A 14,100-nucleotide genomic window follows, 5' to 3' on the forward strand; every position below is an offset into this window, starting at 1 on the left:
GTAGGCAGAGAGGCAGGCAGAGAGAGAGAAGGAAGTAGGCTCCCTGCCAAGCAGAGAGCCTGATGCGGGGCTCGATCCCAGGACCCTGAGATCATGACCTGAGCAGAGGCTTTAACTCACTGAGCCACCCAGGCATCCCAAAATTAAGCCAATTCTTGAATATGACTTTTCAAAAGCATTTTTATGGCCTAGTTGATAATAAAAATATTGAATAAGTAGGAATATCAAACAGTATGATAAGGGCTAAGAAGTTCTTTAGTGAAATTTCCAGTAGTTTCAGTAAAAGCCAAGAGAAGACTCAGAACCAAAAACTAAATTGTTGATGCTAAGAGAAATGGACTGATTAAGACAAAAAGCCACCACCAAATATCAACCTAATGCAGAAGTTCCTGAAAGAATTTCATGTGAGTCTCTGAGTTGAATTATGGCTCAGGCAAGGGTATCATCTGGCAAGTAGTTATAAAAAAAAATTACTGTAAAAAGTTCTAAAAATGAATATGTGATTTGGAAACTACTAGAATGATTTGATGATTTATTTTCATAATAATTTATATGTCTTGATAAGCCATTGTGGTTTGCAGTATCCATAGAATTCAGTTTATTTAGATATGAAATAGAATATATTTGCTGATTTGATTTTTTTTTTATAATTAATTTATTTATTTTTATTTGCTTATTTACAGCATAACAGTGTTCATTGTTCTGGCATCACACCCAGTGCTCCATGCAGTACGTGCCCTCCCTATTACCCACCACCTGGTTCCTCAACCTCCCACCACACCCCACCCCCTCCCGCCGCCCCTTCATAACCCTCTGGTTGTTTTTCAGAGTCCACAGTCTCTCATGGTTCATCTCCCCTTCCAGTTTCCCTCAACTCCCTCTCCTCTCCATCTCCCCATGTCCTCCATGTTATTTGTTATGCTCCACAAATAAGTGAGACCATATGATACTTGACTCTCTCTGCTTGACTTATTTCGCTCTATTTGCTGATTTGATTTGCATATGATTTACATGATCATTCTTGCTGTTAAATATATTCAGGCTGCAGCTGCACGGGAAGCTCATTTCTTTGAGGAGAGGCTAGGGTTGAGTTTCAGTTGATAAGTTGAGAGAGGGGCTTCAGCTACACACCGCACATGGATACCAGCAAAAACACACGAAAGAGCCAGACAGAGCAGGCTCACTGGACAACCAGGTGTGGGCAGGAGGGCTTACTCACTGTTTCAGTCATTCAACGAATACTTACAGGACACCTACTGTGTGCCAGACGCTGTTTTAACTGTGAAGGATACTTGAGGGGGCTAAGAAGATAAAGATTCTGTCTTTCACGGACCTTACATCAAGGCGAAAGAACATAATTAAATAACGGAGTGACTTTTAAAAATTAAGTTTTGGTGTTTGAAAGTTATACAAACCTCTGCCACCAGGGGCACCCCAGTGTTGACCGGGTGGACGCAGCTGGAGAAAAGATTCAATGGGTTGGTGTATGCTGAGCTTGATGGTGAGAAAAGAGGTTATTTTCTGTGTGGTGAGCAAGGAGCCATTTGTGTAGGAACTATGTGTGTCTGAGGAAGCCAAAAATCAGGTTTGTGTCATGCTTTCTGCTCCATACATGTCTCACATAAAGAAAATGCACCCAAAGTTACTAATTTTTAATTATTTTTAAAATTTTAAAAAATTAAAAACTAATAATAAAATAAATAATAAAATTTAAAACTAAATAATTAAAAATTAATAATTAAAAAAGACTTTATTAGTTTTTTATTTATTTGTCGGGGGGTGCGGAGTGAGAGTGAGCTCACAAGCAGCAAGGAGCAGCAGGCAGAGGGAGAAGCAGACTCCCCGCTGAGCAAGGATCCCAACGCGGTAGTTGATTCCAGGACCCTAGGATCATGATCCGAGCTGACGGCAGATGCTTAACCAACTGAGCCACTCAGGCATCCTTATTTTACATGCCATGATGTAATAAAAGGCATAGTTCACTTTAATTTTTTAAATAAATCTGCATAATGAAGTATTATAGAAAGATGAATATGTCAAAATGTTAAAAAGGGTTGAGACCCACAAAACCAGGGAGTATCCATTCGGTCCTCATGTTACTCCTTTTGGTGTCTGAACATCTCATCCTGGAAAACAGGAATAACAACCTCTGCTTCCCTTCCCCTTCCTTCAAAAGCCTGGGCAGAAATAGAAGGAATGGTGCTTATCACAAATGTGTCTCTCTCTACACCACCTCCTTGCCCAGAGAAACGTTTGTGATTTGAGGTATATGTGATCATAAGTAAAAGATGTGTTTTAAAATTTGTAGGGGATGGGTACCTGGGTGCCTCAGTTGGTTAAGTGACTGCCTAAAACCCAGGTCATGATCTTGGAGTTCCAGGATCAAATCCCGCATTGGGCTCCCAGCACTGTGGGAGTCTGCTTCTCCCTCTGACCTTCTCCCCTCTCATGCTCTCTCACACATACTCTCTCTCAAATAAATAAATAAATAAATAAAATCTTAAAAAACAAGATTTGTAGGGCAAAACATAAGGAGACCCGGTGACTGTTTCCTTGACCTACCAGATTTGGCAATTGCATTGACAAACAACCCCAAATGTAACATCAGCAGTTCTCAAGTAGCTTGAGGGTGTGGGGCTCCGGGCTTACAGCTTCATACAAAGCAGATCTCTGTTCTGGATTCTGCATACTCTGTCTGATTTAAATTACTCTTTCCTTTGTGGCCACCACTGCTCTTGTACTTGTCAGATCCTGCCTCCATTTGGATTTGGAGAACACCATGGTCCTTCTTGGAAAACAGAAAATCTGGACACGGACCCTTATCTTCCCCATTCTGTGAGTCACTGGGAGTGAGCTCATGGGATTTCAGTAGGAAGTAATAGTTAGTGTTAGGACCATGGGAGAAGACTGGCCTAAGCTGGTCAGGAGGGTCTAGTATTGACTAGTGAGATCCTGGAAGGCAAAGACAACATCTTATTCCTCGCCGAATGCTCCACTGCTAATGATGCCCCACCCGCAGAATATTTGTTGAACTGAACTGCTAAGTAAAACCTAGTTGAGCGCAGCAAGCAGAATTATAGTCACTCCCTTCTTGCAGAAATACATGTGGAATGGCCCGAGCAAGAAGGTGAATGTTGTATCCCAGATGTACTTCTTAGCTCTGTTACTGTTTCTGAATGATACATTATTGCTCCTGGTGTCCAACTAATTACAACCAAGTTACTTTTCCCAGGGACACAGGGATAAGGGACATCAGAGAATATGGAAAACAAAGTTCCTTGGTGCTTGGACTTGAATCGGAGGTCTGTCATTTCCTCTGTGATCTTGGGAAAGTCACTCAGCTCTCTGAGCCTCAGTCTTCTTTTCTGTAGTAACAGAGATGACACTGTAGTGAAGAGGGGATGTGAGTCTCCGAAAAGAAACGTATGGGAAGACGTCTGGCCGTGGACCTTCTGGTCCAGTGTGGCTGTGGAAGGTTCCTGGTGATGATGACTGTAACTGTGCATGGGCTCAACCAGCAACTGCTACAGAAATAAAGTTGGCAGAACCTATAGGTGATTGCAGACAGGATCCTGTCCCTTGTGCCTCAGTGACACCTGGGGCCAAGGGAGGGGAAAGGCATTTCACAGAATCTTACCTGCCTTACGCCTCCTTCCTTCTGGCCCCTGCCTCTAGGACTCTGTAAAGTTGTGGTTTTCCTTTTCATATATTATTTATTAGTGTTTTTAAAACCTCCTTTTACCCCAGACTGCTTAGGGTTTTTTTAAAAATGAACTTTATTGAGTTATAATGTACTGAGGGATAATTTATCATGTGTCCACACCCCATTCTGATGAGGTTGGACAAATGTATATGTTCACACAACCACATTCAACATACTGGATATTCCTGTTACCCCCAAAGTACCCTGTGTCTCAACCCCAGTTAATCCCTGCCTCTGCCCCAGGTAACCACTGATCTGCTTTCTGTCACCATAAACTGAATTTGTCTTTTGTAAATGGAATTATGCAGCATGTACTCTTTTGTGGCTCACTTCTTTTGCTCACTATATTTCTCAGATTCATCTATGTTACCATATCAGTGGTTGATTGCTTTGATTGCTAAGTGGTATTCTATTGTAGCCCACTTTTTTTTTTTTTTTTTTTGCAAGAAAAGGTGTGCATGCTCGAGCAGAGGGTGGGATGGGGCAGAAGGAGAGGGAGAATCCCAAGCAGGCTCCACAACCAGCTGGGAGCCTGACTGCAGGCTTTGGTCTCATGACCCTGAGATCATGACCTGAGCTGAAAGCAAGAGTCAGATGCTTAACTGACTGAGCCACGCAGGTGATCACAATTTTTTATCCATTCATTTACTAAGGGACATTTTAGATTGTTTCCCCCCCCCCCTTTTTTTTTACAATTATGAGTAAAGATGCTATTTTTATCTCATTTTTATGTATGTTGTGAAGGCTAGCATTCACTTTCTTTCTGTATGAATAATATAAGTGTCCAGGTGTCCCAGTATGATTTATTGAAAAAGTTATAATTTCCTTTAGTGAATTTCCTTGGCAAATTGTTGAATATCAATTAGTCATATACGTGGGGATCTATTTCTGCACTGTCTTCCGTCCATTGATCTCTGTGTCTATCCTTACACTGATACTACACTGTCTTAATTAGTGTCACTCCACAGTGTCTTGAAAGCAGATAGTGAGGGCCTCCAACTTTGTCCTTCTTTCCGAGTTTATTTTGGCATTTGTGGGTCCTTTGTATTTCCATGTAAATTTTAAAATCAGCTTGTCGGGGGTGCCTGGGTGGCTCAGTGGATTCGGCTCAGGTCATGATCCCAGGGTCCTGGGATCAAGCCCCACATCAGGCTCCTGCTCAGTAGGGAGCCTGCTTCCCTTCCTCTCTCTCTGCCTACTTGTGATCTCTGTCAAATAAATAAATAAAATCTTAAAAAAAATAAAATCAAGTTGTCAATTTCCACTAGAAAACCTTGGTGGAATTTTGTTTGGAGTTGTGTCACATCTACAGATTAGTTAGGGAGATTGAGCTTTCTAATCCATTAAAATGGCGTATGTCTCCATTTATTTTGGGCCTCTTTGGTTTCTCTCAACAATGTTTTATAAGTCTCAGTTATAAGTCTTAGCCATGTTTTTTAAAATGTCTCCCTAATTATTCATGTTTTGGGATGCTTATTTTGAAAGGAGCAAGTTCTGGTTGCTAATATATAGAAATACAATTGATTTTCGGTAAAGAAGAAGTCAAACTATCATTCTTTGCAGATGATGTGATACTATATGTGGAAAACCCGAAAGACTCCACTCCAAAACTGCTAGAACTTGTACAGGAATTCAGTAAAGTGTCAGGATATAAAATCAATGCACAGAAATCAGTTGCATTTCTGTACACCAACAACAAGACTGAAGAAAGAGAAATTAAGAAATAAAATAAGGAGTCAATCCCATTTACAATTGCACCCAAAACTATAAGATACCTAGGAATAAACCTAACCAAAGAGGCTAAGAATCTATATGCAGAAAACTATAAAGTACTCATGAAAGAAATTGAGGAAGACACAAAGAAATGGAAAAATGTTCCATGCTCCTGGATCGGAAGAATAAATATTGTGAAAATGTCTATGCTACCTAAAGCAATCTACACATTTAATGCAATCCCTATCAAAATACCATCCATTTTTTTCAAAGAAATGGAACAAATAATCCTAAAATTTATATGGAACCAGAAAAGACCTCGAATAGCCAAAGGAATATTGAAAAAAGAAAGCCAAAGTTGGTGGCATCACAATTCCGGACTTCAAGCTCTATTACAAAGCTGTCATCATCAATACAGCATGGTACTGGCACAAAAACAGACACATAGATCAATGGAACAGAACAGAAAGCCCAGAAATAGACCCTAAACTCTATGGTCAACTGATTTTCGACAAAGCAGGAAAGAATGTCCAATGGAAAAAAGACAGCCTCTTCAATAAATGGTGCTGGGAAAATTGGACAGCCACATGCAGAAAAATGAAATTGGACCACTTCCTTACACCACACATGAAAATAGACTCAAAATGGATGAAGGACCTCAATGTGAGAAAGGAATCCATCAAAATCCTTGAGGAGAACGCAGGCAGCAACCTCTTCAACCTCAGCCGCAGCAACATCTTCCTAGGAACATCGGCAAAGGCAAGGGAAGCAAGGGCAAAAATGAACTATTGGGACTTCATCAAGATCAAAAGCTTTTGCACAGCAAAGGAAACAGTTAACAAAACCAAAAGACAACTGACAGAATGGGAGAAGATATTTGCAAATGATATATCAGATAAAGGGCTAGTATCCAAAATCTATAAGGAACTTAGCAAACTCAACACCCAAAGAATAAATAATCCAATCAAGAAATGGGCAGAGGACATGAACAGACATCTCTGCAAAGAAGACATCCAGATGGCCAACAGACACATGAAAAAGTGCTCCACATCACTCGGCATCAGGGAAATACAAATCAAAACCACAATGAGATATCACCTCACACCAGTCAGAATGGCTAAAATGAACAAGTCAGGAAATGACAGGTGCTGGCGAGGATGCAGAGAAAGGGGAACCCTCCTCCACTGTTGGTGGGAATGCAAGCTGGTGCAACCACTCTGGAAAACAGCATGGAGGTTCCTCAAAATGTTGAAAATAGAACTACCCTATGACCCAGCAATTGCACTACTGGGTATTTACTCTAAAGATACAAACGTAGTGATCCGAAGGGGCACGTGCACCCCAATGTTTATAGCAGCAATGTTTACAATAGCCAAACTATGGAAAGAACCTAGATGTCCATCAACAGATGAATGGATAAAGAAGATGTGGTATATATACACAATGGAATACTATGCAGTCATCAAAAGAAATGAAATCTTGCCATTTGCGACGATGTGGATGGAACTAGAGGGTATCATGCTTAGTGAAATAAGTCAATCGGAGAAAAACAACTATCATATGATATCCCTGATATGAGGACGTGGAGATGCAACATGGGGGATTGGGGGGTAGGAGAAGAATAAATGAAACAAGATGGGATCGGGAGGGAGACAAATCATAAGTGACTCTTAATCTCACAAAACAAACTGAGGGTTGCTGGGGGGAGGGGGGTCAGGAGAGGGGGTGGGGTTATGGACACTGGGGAGGGTATGTGCTATGGTGAGTGCTGTGAAGTGTGTAAAGCTGACAATTCACAGACCTGTACCCCTGGGGATAAAAATACATTATATATTTATAAAAAAAATAAAAAAATAATAAAAAAGGAAATACAATTGATTTTTTGTACATCGACTTTGTAAGTTGCAATGCCGTTAATTTCATTTATTAGTTCTAGTAGTTTTTTGTAGGTTGTTAGGGTTCTCTGTATACATGACCACATAGTCTGTGCTAAAGACAATTTTACTTTCTACTTTCCATGCTTTCTGCTTTTTATTCCTTTTTCTTGCCTGATTACATAGGCTAGAATTCTCAGTTTCCTGATGAAGAGAAGTCATAAGAGTGAGCATTTTTTGCCTCTTCCCAAAGGAAGGATTAAAGTATTTAGTCGTTTGCCATTAAGTATGAGGTTATCCCTAGACTTTTCATATTTCCTTTTCTGTTTGAAGAAGTCTACTATTCTTAATTTGCTACAAGTTTTAAACATCAACAAAAGTAGAAGCTCTTCAGTTTTTTTCCCTACATCTATGAAGATAATTTTTAAAACAAAATTTATCTTGTTATGAGGAACTGTGATTTTTGAATCTTAACCAGCCTTAAATAGCTGGGATAAATCTCATTTTCTGTGTATTGCTATATTGAATTTGCTAGTATTTTTTTTTCATGAGAGATAGTAATCTGTACTTTTCTTTCTTTTTCGTAGTGTTTTTGTCTGGTTTCAATATCAGGATAATGAGGATCTCATACAATGAGTAGGAAAGTGTGCTCTCCTTTATTTTCTGACAGAGTTTCCATAGAATGGTCTTTTTCTTTCTAAATATTTAATAGCATTCGCTGATGAGTCCAATTGGCCTGGAGTTTTCTTTGTGGGACGACTTTCAACTAAGAATTCAATTTCTGGGGGCGCCTGGGTGGCTCAGTGGGTTGAAGCCTCTGTCTTTGGCTCAGGTCATGATCCCAGGGTCCTAGGATCAAGCCCCGCATGGGCTCTCTGCTCAGCGGGGAGCCTGCTTCCCTTCCTCTCTCTCTGCCTGCCTCTCTGCCTAATCGTGATCTCTGCCTGTCAAATAAATAAATAAATTAATTAATTAATTAATAAAATAAGAATTCAATTTCTGTAGTGGCTATAGGATTACTTAGATTTTCTGTTTTTATTTTAGTTAGTTTCAATAATCTTTGTGTCAAGGAGTTTTTCCATTCATCTAAGTTGTCAAATTTAGGTAGAAGGTTTTTCATGATGTCCCCTTATTATCACTTCCATAGGAATCTATGGTACTGTTCTCTTTCACTCCTAATATTGATAATTTGTGTGTATTCTCCCTCTCTCTCTTTAGTTGATCAGTTTAGCTAGAGGTTTATTAATTTTATTGATCTTTCCAATTAACTTACTTATAGTATCATTGATTTTCTCTATTGTTTTTCCATTTCTATTTAATTGATTTATGTAATATTTATTGTTTTCTTTCTGCTTGTAACACATTTAGTTTGTTCTTTTTTCTAAGTTCTTAAGGTAGACAATTAGAAAATGTATTTAGGAATTTTATTTCTTTCCAATAAAAATGTTTAAAGCAAATTCCCCTCTAATGATTGTATTAACTGGAATAGCATAAATTTTGATATATCATGTATCCATTTTGCATGGCTTAAAATAGTTTCTTTTTTTTTGACTTAAGGTATTTTATGATTTTGTCTTTGACTCAAGGACTGTTCAGTAGTATGTTTCTTAATTTTCCAAATATCTGGGGATTTTTCAAATAGATAGATCTAGGGAAGGACAAATTTGCACAGGCTCATTTGGTTTACCTCTCACGACTTCTGGCTCCTCTAGGACACAGTATGCTCAAGACTTCTTTTATCAGTTATCTCTAATGTGTTCTAAAATAATGTTTTCTGTTTTCAAAAAAGATTTTATTTATTTGGGAGAGAGAGAGCACAGACACACACAGAAAGAGAGGGAGAAGCAGGCTTCCTGCTAAGCAGGGATCCCCATGCAGGCCTTGATCCCAGGACCCTGAGATCATGATCTGAGCCGAGGGCAGACACCCAACTGACCCAGCCACCCAGGTGCCCCTGTCTAATGTTTCCTAATCCTGATTTTTTTCCAAGAGCCAGGTGTGGTGTCTTCATACTAGGATGCTTTGATGTTGACTGTGCCTAGAAGGCGTCTTGATTTGCCTTATTCATGGACCATTGGAAGGAGCAACAGCAGAGGGGGCCAGAGACTCAGGCCAGGGGAAGTGACTGTCCAGCCGTCTTGTGTCTTAGCTCAATAGTAACCATCGGATAATACTGTTCCTTCTCAGGATCCAGATGGCCATGTTCTGCGAACACTTGAGGTAGGCGAGACTCAGAAAATCACTCTGAGCCTATTCATTTATTCAGGGCCCTGACCCTTCTGGGTACTGAGTTAGGCACTAGGAGTATAAAGAGGAAACTTCAGCCTTACTGTGGAGTTAGGAGAAGCACAGGAAAAGAGGGTCAAATGCACAAAGGGCAAAGATAAAATCACACACACACATTTTAATATACATTAATCACTGGTCTAGAGAGTGGGTCAGAAATATTCTGATGTTAAGAGTTACTGTAGAGTTTTGTTGCTTAAAGTCAGGAAGTTCACACTTAACAATTTAACATTTGGTGACCAACATCCCTTTGGAATTTGGGCTGGTCTAGAAAGAGACAATTGCACACCTGACGCCTGATGTTATAGAGGTCGTTTGGATGGTTGGGGTTGTTTAAACCTTCCTTTCAATCATTTTTGCATTCAGGTTTTGAGAAAAAAGATGATAGATATAAATTGAATTATTTCTTGAACTTGGGTTAAGAGTAAGTTCCAGAAAGCCCTTCCCCCACACTTTGTTTTAAGGAACTCTGTTCGTAATGTGTCACGTGGACTTCGCTGTGGTGCTAATTGAGATCTTGGTTGGCTGCCAGGGCCAATTAAGGTGAAAATATGCTGTTTGTTGGAGAGGAAGGAGGCCATCTGGAGCAAGGGGTACAAATCTGAGAGGCATCTTCTCCTAAAGGTTAAAAAGACAAAATAAAGCAAGCAAGATCGTAAAACCAAAATGAATTGAGACACATCCGACAGAGCACAATTAGTCATGAGGAAACACACAACAGGGAAGGGAAAGGGCTTGCAAATTAATCATTTTGCTTCTAACTCACGGGAAGAAAGATGGAGGGGGGAACAGCAGAGAGATAGAAGGAGCAAAATGAAGTGCTTGAGTCACTGTCTTAGAAAGTTGTCTCTCTGGGGGAGAAAGCCTGATTGTAGCTGGAGGCCAAGGAAGACTGCTAGAGCTTTGAAACTGGGTGAAGCCAGCGAGGGGAGTAACCTGGAGTAGTTAGGCATTTTGAGAGAACAAGTGACAGAAAAATGGAAAGCTTTCTCCCTTCTCACCGTAATTGGGAAAATGGTCCCAATAATTAGGAGCTGTAGCTTGGAAAAGTGAGAAGGAAAGCACCCAATGAAACAATAGATTTAAAAACTTCCCATATGGTTTTCAGGTTAGTGGCTAGCTTATTTTCTTGGTGAAGGATTGCATTCTGGAACTGAGATAAAACATGAGTTCCACTTTATCAATTTTTAAAGATTTTATGTATTTGTCAGAGAGAGGGAGAGAGAGCACAAGCAGGGAGGAGAGGCATGCAGAGGGAGAAGCAGACACCCATGAACAGGGAGACCGATGGGGGACTCGATCCCAGGACCATGGGATCATGACCACCAAAGACAGATGCTTAACCAACTGAGCCACCCAGAAGTCCCGAGTTTCACTTTAGATAGTGTGAAAGAAACCAAAGTGTTTGTTTCCTGGAATTGGCATAGTGCTTGGCACAAACTAGATATTAAAAAATATTAGCAGATTGATTACATGGTGACAAAGTATTCTAACTAGAGATTTTGGGTTTTGAGTGGTGGAAAGAGCATCTGAGCTTTGAGTTTTTTAGCAAACATGAACAGTGATGACGGCACACACGCCAAGAAAATCAGCAAGTATCAAGGTGTAAGTGACTGTTGGTGTTGAAACTCTGCGGAAAAAAAAATCCGCATGGGACTTGATTCCTTGGTTTCTCCAGCAGAGGGCACTTTAGGGTTTCTGTGACACCTACGGGTCTCCATGACAAAAATGAAAAAATATTTTGTTTCCAGAAGAACTTCATAGGTTTGTTATCTCAGATCTCTGCGAGGTTCCAGCAAGGTGATAGGAGGTGGGAAGGCTGCAGGGAAGACAGGGTGTTGGGAAGAGCCAGGATCAGGATGCATTTCTAGCTCGGTACCAACTGGGTGGTGACCTTGGCCAGCCACTTCAGCTCCTGGACCTGCTTCTTTATTTGCACTAGGAAAAGACCCTGTTCTGATTGCCAGAGCCCTCTGACCTGACCACATGGGATGCATATCACCTCAGCAGCTTGGGGTCGGTATAAGGCCCCTTTTATATTTTGGAAGATTTAATTCTGAGCCCCATTTCATCATGGCAAGTCTGTGTCTTTCCTCTCCGTTCTTTTCTGAGACTCATCCCTCCCTGAGGTTGCCCCTGGCTCTCTGCTTTGCCCCTTGAGGTGGAGACTGTCTTCTCCTCTAAGGTCTGGGCTCCCAGCGTTCCCTCCCACAAAGGTCCGGTAGTTCTGCATGTCTGTGATTGAGGACATCCAGCCTTCCCCCGGGAGGAGTCAGACATTCAGATCTAGAGGAACTTCAGAGAGGCTTCAGTACTTCAGAATCTTCAAAAGCGTCAAGACCCCTTTCCTTGGAACGCTCCTAGACCCGGACACAATTTGTCCACTCCTCTCCAGCAGTCACAGCGGGAGCTGGGGAGGATGGTCTTTGTCGGTGCCAAGAGTCCTGGCTCACCCTCCCCAGAGGAGTTCTTGCTGACTTGCCTTTCATCTACTTCCTGAAAGGGACCACTCAGGAGGTTTTTCTAAGGGAGACTCGCTGTCTCCTCTGCTAGAAAAAGAAGTAGCTGGAAACTTCTGACAGAAACTTGCTCTTAGAAAATCTAGTTCCACCTCCTGGGGCGCCTCGTGACATTTTTATGATGGTTTGTTCCGTCTTGTCTTTCCTTAAAATTAGTAGAATCAACCCAACTTTAGGCTGGGGTGGGGGTGGTCGGCAGATAGCATTTTGTGTTCCTCTGTCTCCTGCAGGAGCAGTGGGGACCTCCTCCCTCCCTGTGGCCAGCCCCCAGGCTCTCCATGATTGCCAGGTACCCCTCCCTCTGCGGGCTGGGCTCTGGTCCTTTCAGCAGGGCCCTGGGGGAGCTGTGCAAGAGGTGGCCTGTCAAAGGCCTGGCACAGAGGAAGAGCAGGCACTGAGATCAGCCGCTCTGCTGCAGCTGGGGTGTGGACGCCAACAGGCTGTGGGGTGCCTGGCAATTCCTCTGGCTGCTGGGCCTTGGATCCACGCCTGCCTCCCAGGACTCCATCTCAGAAACCATGATTTCTGGGCCCTGTTCTAAGACTCACCCAGGACTTTATTAAAAAGGTGGGGGACTCAGCGCAGGAAGGGGATGTCATTCCAAGTTCTTGGACTCTTTGCCAACTCTACGATTTAGAAGAAAATCATCTTTCGCTTCTTCTTGTGCCTTCTCTCTTGGTCTTGTCCCCCTTTCCGCTCTCCCTTCCTCCATAGCCTTCCTTCCCACCCTCTGTTTTCTGCTCTGTGACCAAGGGGTGCGAGCCCAGAGCTAAGGGGAAGGAAAGCCGTCTCTTACCGAAGGACTCAAGTGCAGCGAGCAGCTGCTGTGTCCACAGAGGGACGTACCTGTGTGTCCTCTCAGGAGGAAAGCACTGATCCCTGAGTCGTGTGTGGCCCAGCCTAGCACTGTGCAGCTGACTCAGATCCAGGACTAGTGTCTGCAGGCTAAGGCCCACATGTTTGGTGCTGCGCTCCATCCGGAAGAAGTTTTGTGCCTAACCTTCCCCCCGCCCGACAGATTCACATTTCATAGCATGCATTACTGGACCCATGCATCTGCAGGCACCTGTCTGGGACTGAGGTGTCTGCAGGGGCGGGTTCTCCCAAGGCCTCTCTCCTTGGCTTGCGGATGGCCACCTTCTCCCCATGTCCTCACACAGTCTTCCCTCTGTGTGTGTCTGTGTTCCGATGTCCTGTTCCCCTAAAGACACCAGTGCCAGGCTTGTGACCTCACTTTACCTAAATGACCCCTTGCGAGGCCCTATCTCTAAATATAGTCATGTTCTGAGCTACAGGGCACTGGGACTTGAACATTTGAGTTTTGAGGGAATACAACCCATAACCCTGCATGAGGCTGTTATTTCTTGGTGGAGGGCATCTGCCGAGCCTGCTGAAGTCCAGTGCATCACTCCCTAGCCATCACTTTCCAGACCCTTCCAATGATTCTGTAGCCCCCAGTTCCCCATGTCAGATCCTTCCCTCCTAGAATGCTGGCTGCCACTTCTGCTTTCCCGCCCCAGCCCTGTCTGGTAGAGATGGAACAGGGCGGAGAGTGTTTTCTTGGCCCCCGGCCCATGCCCCCTGAACCATGGCAATCCCTTCCAGGTGAGGCTCACTGTGCAACAGGTGGAAACCTTCCCTGCGGTGCCTGGGCCAGCAGTGGGGAGGTGAGGCCCCCGGGGCGGGGGAGATGAGGAGGCTGGCTCATCATTCCCTCACTCAGGTTGACCTTGGGACCCCAGATGCCCTCTAGCAAGTCATCCTTTGTTAGCATTTCAGCCATCCCTGTGTGGAGAGGCTGGTAGGCAGGGTAACAATGGGGGTTGGCTCTCTGTTTGTGAAATGGTTTAGGAAACACACTAGGGGCAGGGAAGCTGGCACAGGGAGCACACTGCCCGTGCCATCCCTGCTGGCTGGGGAAATACCCACCCTGAACTTGGCACCCTGTGGTCGTGGGGAGGGGGACCCTGCTTGCCAGAGCCCTCAAACGTTTGTAGTTTTCCTT

This window comes from Meles meles, chromosome 2, assembly GCF_922984935.1.
Source record: "Meles meles chromosome 2, mMelMel3.1 paternal haplotype, whole genome shotgun sequence".
Classification (NCBI taxonomy): Eukaryota; Metazoa; Chordata; class Mammalia; order Carnivora; family Mustelidae; genus Meles; species Meles meles.